A 10622-nucleotide genomic window follows, 5' to 3' on the forward strand; every position below is an offset into this window, starting at 1 on the left:
GAGAGGAGAGGAGAGGAGAGGAGAGGAGAGGAGAGGAGAGGAGAGGACTATTTCCCTGTACCACCACTGCTTCATTTACTGGATTTTCTCCAGATTTAGAACTTTTTGTTGTATTTTATTGCTATTTCAAAAATAAACCATTGACAACTTCAGGTATAATATTAACAAAATACACCAGCCTTAATGCATTGATTTAAGGAAGGTTACTGTATAAACACACATTCTTTTCTACATTATAGTCTAACATATAAATTGCTTAAAATCTCACCTCTTAATTTTTATTTTTTTTTTTAAGCCCCCCACAGTCACTGATACACACTTATCCATATTTATAGATTTGGCAGACCAGAACACAAATGGGCTACAGCAAGTTCCTCTCTCACAGCCTGAGGTTTTTTGAAATGTTGCTAAACATCTAGGGAAATCCAGTATCACCTAAATAAGATACCTAAAATAATACAAAGACTAAAAACCTACATCCTATGAATATATTTACTATGAAAGGGCACCATATACCTCTGAAAAAAGGTAAAAAAGTAGAAATTTTTTTTCCATTTGGATAAAGTAAAGGTCATTTCACATGTTAACTTGGACTCACACTACCAATTCTTTTTTCCTACCTTCTCAAAGTGCATTCAAAAATGTGTTAAGAGCCTCATATCATGTAGGTTCAATCATCTTCCCCCTTCATTCCTGGACGCTGAACTTCTGCAGACAGATAATTAACAGATCTCACATGTAAACAGGTTACAATTTTAGTTGTCAGGAGCATTAAAAGTCTATACACCATTTAAATCAAGCTTAAAATGATAATCTAAACTAATAGAATGAGTTGACTTCTGCCGGCATACAGAAGAAAGTGCAAGCTGTTGCAGAAAAAAATAAGATTTTCTAATGACATACAAATTTTAAGAGACACAAGTGTGAACAAACAAAAGCTGTTTCATCAAACTCCATAATAGGAATATGCAAAAGAAATGCCAACATGCATTACATTAATAAGATGCAGTTACTGGCAGGTTGTTAACCCTTTCAAAATCAGTGATGCTGAAAATCATGAGACTAGATTTCCTCATTTTGCTGCACAGTACATTCTGTTTGATCTGTGATGGGAAAATCCCCTTTGCTTGACTCAACTTCAAAGTTTATTTTGGTGCAAAATTCCCCACAGATACAGCTATGTGACCACATGATCTAAGCAGCAGTGCTGTAAAGCACATACATACCACTCTTCCTCCTAGAGTGTCTTTTGCAATGTATGCTGTTTGCATGCCAAAAACTCTTTCACCAATAGACTGTTTATTGGGAAATTAGGTAAGCTGGCCAGCCACGTGAATCAATTGAAGGTAAAATACTGATAACAGACAACTAGAAAAACAGATGAGCAGAGTTTTATAACAAGCTCTCAGAGAAAGCTTGACAGAGGGAAGAACAGGAAAAAAAAATCAAAATACTTCCTATGAAGTAGATAAATTTGATTTAATTAGTGTATATGCATTATGTGCTTACAGATCACCACAAAAACCACAGGATCCATCAAGAAATAGTATCTGTTGCTATCCTTTTGTATAGCACTGCTGAGAAGACTAACAAGTAAAGGTTTTGCCTGAGACCCCTTCCAGAGCCATCAGGCAATTGTGACATGCTCCCTGGCAGAGCAGAGATCATTACAGAGTTAGATGACAGCTAGGCATGGCTTTGTGGAGCCTAGCAAGGCCCACACAGGGCAGTGGGATGTCTACAGCCTTTTGCAGACCTAGCTGTTAGAATTTTACTTCAGTTTACATAGGCCATCATTGTGACAACCCAAGTGACACCACCGCCACCACACCAGCATCTGAATAACACCATCTCACTCTTTTCAACCTCCTCCTGCTACCAGTCTTTCCACTATAAGCTGTCAATTTGGAGACAAAAATCTGTGCAGTGCCATTTCCCATGGACAGAATTAAATGTTCTGCGTACCCAGCAGTAAGGGAGTGGGAATGTGAGAGGCAGAAGGTCTGGCAGGAGCAAATGTGTTGCTGAGAGCCACTGCTTCGAGTGGGATTCAAAGCTTGCATACTGCATGGTTCCTTAGCTACCCTGCACTATGCTTCTGTATGCTGCACTATCTAATCTCACAGAGCAGTAGGTGGGCTGGGTATTTTTAAAGCACTTCAGATGAGTTTACACTGATTATCATGCTTCTTTGATTTTCCTGTTTTGCAAAAGAGACTGAGTTTTGACTCAGAAATAAATCCTTCTGGCAAAAGAAAACAAATTTAGGCCTTATAGAAAACTTATACTGAATATAAAATTAAGTACAACACAAATCACTCTGATAAGTGGTAAGTTAGTAAATATATTATTCATCAAACCACAAGGGTTGCATATTATAGTGATTTATAATCGTCTGGAATGTTTTTAACTGGTGTATTTATAACCCCTTACACCACATGGTCTTCATATGTGTAGCAAACTGTATGAGCTGTTTGTTACTTAGCAAAAGCACATAAGTAAATCTTAACATAAAGTGAATGACCAGATATATTTTACAATCTACACATAAACTAATGTACTCACCAGATTATTCTCTAAATAACTGTTAATATATTAAGCCAAAAACAGCTGTCCATGCTTACTAAATAAACAAAGATGTAAAGACTTGCAATGGAAAACTCTTCCATTCCTGTCAAAAGATGAACTTAGTGAGCTGCAGAGCGTTAATACCTGCTGCTGAATCCATTCTCGGGTTGAAGACTTTGAAGCTCAGCCTGAGAAAGTGTTTGGATAACAAAGCACATTGCAGTTGGACTAAATCTTGGTAGGCCCCTTCCAACTGAACTATTTAGTTCCATTCTATTCTGTGCTATTCATAGACTCACAGAATATCCCAAGTTGGAAGAGACCCACAAGGTTCACCGAGTCCAACTCTCAGCTCCACACAGGACCACCCAAAATTCAAACCATGTCTGAGAGCATTGTCCTTGAACTCCAGCAGCTCAGGGCCATATGCACAGCCCTGGGCAGGCTGTTCCATGCTCACAGCCCTCTGATGCAGAGCCGGTCCCTAAACCTCAGCTACCCCTTCTCTGACGCAGCTCCATGCTGTTCCCTCAGGCGCTTTGGCTGTCACACAGAGCAGAGCTCAGCGCAGCACCTCCACTCCCTGTGAGGAGCTGCAGCCGCCATGAGTCTTCCCCTCAGCTCCCTGCTCTGGGCTGAACAAACCTAGGGACTTCAGCTGCTTCACATGCTCACCTTGCCCTTCAGATCCTTCCCCGTCTTCATAGCCCTCCTTTGGATGCTCTCCAATAGTTTTATGTCTTTCTTATACTGTGGTGCCTAAAGCTGCACACCATGCTTGAGGTGAGGCCACAGGGCACAGAGCACAGCAGGACAGTCCACTTCCTCACCTGGCAGCAGTGCTAGCCCTGCTGTGCCCTTCGCCTGCCAGGGCACACTGCTGACTCGTATACAATTAGCCACCAAGCTACCGGGTCTCCAGATTCCTTCCCACAGGGCTGCTCACCAGCCATTAAAAATCTCTGCTTTATCTACATCCACATTTGTGAGGTGACCATCCTCAATAACTATCAGACCAATGTTATCTCTGATCCTTTTGCAGTTAACATACTTTTATTGTCAGCTTCAACTCTAATTAGCTTTGATTGCATGCATTTTCTCCCTGCAATAATGAATGGCATCTTTGTAGTCCTCCCAGGTCACCTGACTCCTTCTCTTCTCTTCCTCTCCTCTTACCTTCCTTTCCTTCCCACCCCATTCTATATTTTGTAAATGTATCATTAATTTTTCCTGACAAAGGTAAAAGAAAATAGTTGTCTGCAATACCCATGTCCTTTGCCATGTAGATGGCAGCAATGCGCCTGTCTTCTAGGGCTCTGCCCAAGTAGCTAAGGAAGACCTTGCCACCTTTAGTCAGGTGCTCAATATTCAGCTTGCACTGACTGAGCTGCTGCAAGAGAAGGGTTATGAACTCTTGCACTTCCACAACTCAATTTCAAACAGACTTTTAGTGCCAGGAATCTTGCATAAAAGCTTGTTTACAGATTAGGAAAATGTAGTTGCTGCTGTGTCAAAATTTAACTGAACTCTACATATATCCCCAAGGTCCTACAATTCATCCAAATATAGACACGTAGGAACAAGGCAATTTTAATACAAATTTCTAGAAGATAATTGTTTGAGCTTTATTGACTGGTTAGAAACACAAACTAAATGGCCAATTAATCCTGGAAAGCATCAGACACTTTATCACAACTGACTGCAATCTGATCAGCAAGATTGGACTCAGCACATTTATACTGCATGTGCCCACTAGGTCTGAAGTCAGGGCTTGACGCAATAGGCTGGTCATTCCTGTGTACAGATCTGGATGCTTGCCTACCTCCTCGTCTCCTTCTCATTTCCTGAGAATAAACGTAAACTGTAACAATATTTTTTTCCCCAGTTTCATCTAGATAGACTGACTTTTAACTGGAACAGAGCAGAAAAGACTTGCTTGCACAGCAACTCCCCGTCTTTACCTGTAAGGGAAGAACTAACAGCAACTGCTGGTACCATCTCTTTGCACAGAATAAAGACCCCTGGAAAAACATACCTTTGTACACTAGCTCTCCCCAAGCCCACAGAGCCCTGAAAGATTGTAAGAAAATACACAGCCCGAAATCTGACATGGAACTGTGTAAGTTACAGTACAAGTTTGCCCTTGCGCTTGGGGTCCTGTGACTTGCACTTAAAAGCATCGCTGGCACATGGAAAGCAGTTTTAATCCTTGTGGACCTAAGGCTAATACTGCCAGGTATCTAAAGCTTTACATTTGCAATGTGAATAGTCCAGCACTGCTTCTCTACGCAGATGACGCACACCCAAGACCTTTGCTGACTCATGGGCCCAGAACCATATGGCATCATGCCTAATCAAACCTTGGTCTCTCCTTTGCATCACGAGGACATTCTATGTGTTTGTACAGCGTTTGGAACATTTTGATATAATTATGTAACATTTTGCAAAGATGCAATGTTCTCCAGCATCACAAAACTGAAGAAGAGCAGAAATAGGAGGTAGAAAAAAAAAAAAAAAAAAAGCAGAGAATTACTTGCAGTAGGCTGAGTACTTCATGAACTGATACAGAAATCCAAGACGCAAAATGTAACATTAAGCTAAATTCCAGCACTCATTACTCACCATGCTTCAGCAACATGAGTAAGTTATGTATGAAATAGGATACTTTTCTGTATGAGATATCCAGTATAACCTGGCCCATGCGGGAGGGATTTTCCATCCAAAAGGCAGAGAAGAATAAATGAGTGAAGAAAAAAGTAGAAAAAGATGTCAGCATATTGTCAAAAAATGACATACGAGTTCACTTTATAGGCACGCATCAAGGAAGCCAAAATGTCTATACTGTGCTAATGTAATCTCTCTGTGGTCACCAAAAGTTAATACTTATGAAAAAAAAAAAAAAAAAAAAGTAAAAATACACTGTTTGGAGCAAGCCCTAACCTGATAATGTCTTAGTATTTCCAACAACTAGACGTTTGCAGATTTCCTCTATGGCAGCCAGAATTCAGACGACCACACTCTGTCTCCATACATGAATATCCCTGAATGCATTTTTCTGATCCTTTTATGAATCTTTTCTACTTCTTGTATCCACAATATCCTACGGAAATGAAGTTCTGCCACTGACTCTTTGTTGTGGATTTAATTCTAAATTTGATCATTTTAATCAGTACCCTCTCATTTTTGTATTGTCAGAAACTGTGATTAACTGTACTTTGATTCTTTTTACAGAGCTAATATGCAATGCTTCCCTGGCATCCTGTTTGATTGCTGACATGCTATGTCCGGTTCATACAGCCATAAAGTTTTATTTCATATCCAATCAGTAATCACAAGCTTGTATTCTCTTTCACAATAAAAGCAAAACAACTATCATTATATCACATCTGTTTTCTCACTTCAAACAAGTGTTTAAGGCAATTCTGGAACTGCTCTCAAAATACCTCTTCCAACTTGTCACTCTGTAGTGCCAGTAGCCATATAATGCAAATTATCTCGTATGTTTTTGGATGGAAGCCTGACAATAAATGCCAACCTGATTTTCTACAGTCCGGAGTATGCATATTCACAAGTGGTTATAATATTTATAATGTTTTGTTAAATGTCAAGTCTAAAAAGAAGGTTAATGTTGCCTTAAGAAGATCAGGTAAACAAGGTAGTCACTGTAGCACTTTTAGCCTGCTTATCATGAGTTACTGGGCAATGTGATTTATTAGTAAGCAGGACAGAGCTTGTATATAACTCAGGAAACATTACTTTCAAGAAATTTTGACAAATTTGTATTAAAAACCCTTAGGGTCGTTTCAGGTTTTGTTGACAATTTTTCAAGAATTTGTGTAGTTTCTGCAGCTGCACATCATAGGATTTCCAGAACTGGTTGACTCAGACACACCCAAGTATTCTTGTAGGGTTCTGTTACTCACAAAGTGCTCTGCTAAAATGAGTTACGATTTGGCTACAGTCGTTACTTACTTTGTTTTAACTATCTTCACATGCTTGAGATATTATCTTGGACTTGATACTGTTGGGCTTCCGAGCAGCATGAAGAAACCGAAGATTTGATCCTTCAAAGAGTTCATGACCCCAACACAGATATTCCCATTGACCTCAGTAAATCTTGATTCAGGCTAAATGTAAGGAACTCTATCGAGGACAACAGGAAAATCCAAACCTGAATTGGATGGATAATACGTTCTGTCTCTATCCTTGTAATTTACTGCAACAGCACTACACTCAGATTGGGTAAAATCCTGACCTCGCTATTATCACTGACAAATCTGCTGCAGAAGATTTCACCAACACAGTATCACTGAAATATGTGCCTCACAAATCAGTCTTACTTGTGCTAGTTTTCCTAATTTGAGAGCAAGCTATCTATAAAGTCAGAATGTTTGTTCCTTAAAAGTAATTACAAAAAGAAAGATGCAATGGCTGGAAAATACTGTATAAGCTCAGAAGTTTACATGGTTATTTCCAAATTTTTTTTCTAATATCTGATGCAATTTTTTTTAATGCTCGCAGCATAATTCTAAATTACTAACAGGGCACTTGTCTTTTTCAATTCTTTTTTTTTCCCCTCTTTTTCCTTGAAATTCATAGCTGAAAATCAACGCAAACTCATTCAGCAATTACCCAGGAGAAAACTTCTATTTTGTAAAGTGACCACTGTGCTTTCAGGATCTCTCTGAAAACTTCTAACAATGTTCCACCCTTGAGCTTTTCCATCCTCCAATCCTTAACTTGAAAGCTTGCATTCTCCCTAGCTGTCCCTTTTAAAATATGCCTTTCTAAAAACTGCACTGAAGTGAAAAATGTTCCAGAGGTTTTATTATTTTAAACAGAAAGGTAGCTCTCCTGCTTTGATCCGGCATCTTAAAGATTTTTTACATTTTGGCCAAAAATAGCATTAAAATAAACCAGTTCCCACCTTCCTATGTTACAGCCAACAAACTGATTGCATTATTACTGGATAACATCACCTCTTTGGAATTAGGCTGCCAGCTGAGGTCTTATTATAGTAGTGAATTCACACTGCCACAGTTAGCACTGTCAGCATTTCTATTATAATAGCCTCTTCCTACTCCCACTCTTTTTCCTCAAAGGAATGAAATTTGGACTTAAAAATGAACTTAAGGTTAAATCACTGACAAGATGATCCCCAACCACCAGCCCGTGGCTTGTCATTTTAGCACATTTCTGACAAGTTGGAGTATTTTTTAATACAGGCCCAATCATACGTTCTTTCTGCATCCAGAACAAATGTGCATCCAGAGAATACAGCACTCAATCCCAGTACCTTCAATGGCTTCAGTTTCTTAACAAATGTGTTTTTAATAATCTCTTCATTTCAGGGAGCCGCTGCTTTTAGAGCTGTGCCTGCAGAGTGCACAGAAAGATGCATTCTGCCACAGTTTCCGTTCATAAACACGCTTCAGAACACAGATGTCACACAGGCAGCATGGTTCTCAGAGGCACTGACAGTGGTGAACTGCCCGATGCAAAGGGTGTGAAATGCAACCAGTCAGGCTGCACCTGGGAAACAGGAAAACACGCTCACCATGAAAAACTTCTGCAGTGTGTTCTAGCTGGGACCTGCCCTGGGGACTCCATGGAAACCACACGCAGCTGCAACACGGCAGCCTGCATGCTGAGCACAGCCATCCACATGCTCCTCACTGATGCTCACCTTCTTCCCTGATGCTGATTCCACATCTCTCCCCAGGTGCCCACATCTCTCTTCCCATCTGCTGAGCCACGTGTTTGCCCAAATGGATACTGAGGAACCAGCTTGGGCCTGCCACACCACACTGGGACAGGGAGGCTGAGGTGGGGACAAGGCAGAAGATCAGCCCCCAGCCTGCCCACCAGGCCTCAGAATCACGATGAGATTTGGGCTCTCCCTGAAAGACAACATGACACCAGCGGAGGACACAGCCAAGAACCAAGAGGCAGCTTTCACTCAGCCTTGGGCCCACCCAACTCAGCCCCTCTGAATCTCCTGGCGACCCCGGGGCACACGGGGCTCTGCCATCCCCTCCCGGCCCCGCAGCCCCTCGGAAGGTGGCCACGACGCGGGCACTTACGTTGAGGCGGCCGCCGTCGGAGCGCTGCGGGCTGCACACCGTGGTGCCGTCGGGGCTCTCACGCGGCAAGGAAAGGGTTGGGGGAGACCATTTCGCTGTTGGAAGGGTGAATTTGTGCTCCGACAAAGTCGTCGGATTATTCCGAAAGAATAAAAATACATTGTGCAGGAGATGAAGGGGGCTGGGAATGGAAGGATGTGTGACTCGGGGGGGCCCGGCCCGGCCCGGCCCGCGGTGCCCGGAGAAGGAGCGGCCGCGCCGTGCCCGCTTCCCACTCGGCTCTCTGATCCGCTAATCAGCGGCAGCCGCGAGCCGCCGTGAGTCACCCCCGGCCGCGGCAGCATCAGTCTTTGCCGCGGCGTTGGCAGCCAGACGAGCCGCGGCGCGGAGCCGCCGCTGTCCTCGGATGAACCCGGCGGGGCTGCCAGCGCCAGTCGAGCGCTTTGCGAGGCGAGAGCCGGGTCCCTGCCGGCGCGGCGGCGTGCGGCCCCTCTTCGGCGGGGCGGGCGGCGACGGGAGGGGGGGCGGGGGCGGGGGGGGGGGGGCCGAGCCCCTCGGCGGCCGGGCCGGAAAGGTAAGCGTGGATGGAGTAAGGAAGGGGGAGGGAAGACGGTCAGCAAGAGGGCACGGAGCGGCGGGGAAGGGGCCGCCCGGCTCCGAAGGGGGGGACTGCGGCCGCTTCGGGATGCGGGAAGGGGCGGGCACGGATTGGGAGGTGAGAGGAGGAGACCCCCTCCGTGCACTGGGGATCTCCCGACAGCGGGGATGCTCGTGCCAATGCCTCCCTCATCTCTACCCTGTTGAAAAGAAAAAAAGCCAGCAGCCTCTGCCCCACTGTGCAAACAGGCTGCTTCTCTCGGGCTAAAGGCGTACCGCTGCCCCTTATCGCCCCGCTCCCGGCGGCCGCGGGTGGTGGCAGCGCAGCGAGGCAGCTGCTGGCAGCTGTCGGCGATGTCTCGAAAGCCGCGGGTAGGGTCACGGCCGGCTCCCACATGCGGCGCGACCCGGGGGGCATCGCCTTCCCCGGCCTCTCCCTCCGGCCCCACCTCTCCTATGGGAGCTAGCTTCATTTCTCCGTCCTGCGCCCTCCCTATCCCCGTAGCTGCAAAGGACCGCTCCCTAAGGACAGGGCAGGATGCCCGTGCTAAAGATGAGGAGGAGGCAAAGGGAAATGCGAGCCCCCTCCCCCCCCCCCCCCGGGAAGGCACTTTCCACCCCCTGCTCCTGTCTCGGGTGGCCCCAGCTCCGCTCTTCTCTCTGAGCTTTCTGCGAACCTCGGAGAACTCCCGGCCCTGCTCACCGAGATGGGGTCCGGTGGGGCGAGAGAGCCGTGCCCATCCCCCCTTCCCCCAAGGAGCCACGCATCACGGAGAAGTGCCCGGGGAAGGATTTTTAGGGGATTTCTCCTTTCGGGGAAGTTAGAGGGGAGCGGCGGGTAGATCAGAGCCCCTCTTTGCCTCGGGAAAGAGTCCTTTCCGCTCCACCAGGGCGGTGCAGCAGGTGCCGCCGGGCCCCTTCGCTTCTTCCCCGCTCCGCTCGTAAGAACAGAGCCCGAGAAAACTCAGGGACAGCACCTTAACTGCCGTCATAATTAAAAACAACAACAACACCAAAAAACCCTTCTGCCTGGCCTTAATGATCCTTTACACACATTCCCCGCCCGCTCCCTCCCCCATCCCCCCGTGAAGGGCAGTGATTATTCGCACTCCTCTGCTCGCCGAGAGCGCAGCCCGATGAAAGGACTTTATCCTCGAGTGACTCCACCGCTCGCTCCTCCGCGGGGGCGGGGGGCCGGGGCCCCCCGCAGCCTGCCAGCCGCCTCGCTTCGCTCTCAGCCCTAATTGGGCTCTTGCTAATATGATTAAAGCCCAGTTAAATGTTTCTTGATAAATCTTGTCAAGAGAGGATCCCCCCCATCCCCTCCCCTCTCTCTGTCGCTTGTCAGAAGCCCGGTTACAGACGGGACATGCC

At 45.5% G+C, this 10622-nt stretch overlaps 1 long non-coding RNA gene across 7 annotated transcripts in view; it reads right to left on the bottom strand.

Moving 5' to 3' along the window:
- Positions 1-8420, bottom strand: part of LOC122158113 — a 137633-nt gene extending 129213 nt beyond the window's left edge. For 6 of the 7 annotated variants that reach the window (XR_006168133.1, XR_006168131.1, XR_006168132.1 and 3 more), the window contains exons 1-3: positions 8255-8420; positions 5191-6739; positions 621-708 (exon numbers count right to left, since the gene is read on the bottom strand). This is a non-coding gene — a long non-coding RNA (uncharacterized LOC122158113). Of the gene's footprint in view, positions 1-620; positions 709-5190; positions 6740-7864; positions 8057-8254 lie in introns of those variants that run through there. The other variant, XR_006168128.1, reaches the window with a different exon arrangement.
- Positions 8421-10622: the final 2202 nt, after the last annotated feature.

This window comes from Centrocercus urophasianus, unplaced genomic scaffold (genome assembly GCF_019232065.1).
Source record: "Centrocercus urophasianus isolate 14NV4802_14NV808 unplaced genomic scaffold, USGS_Curo_1.0 seq_14, whole genome shotgun sequence".
NCBI classification, from domain to species: domain Eukaryota; kingdom Metazoa; phylum Chordata; class Aves; order Galliformes; family Phasianidae; genus Centrocercus; species Centrocercus urophasianus.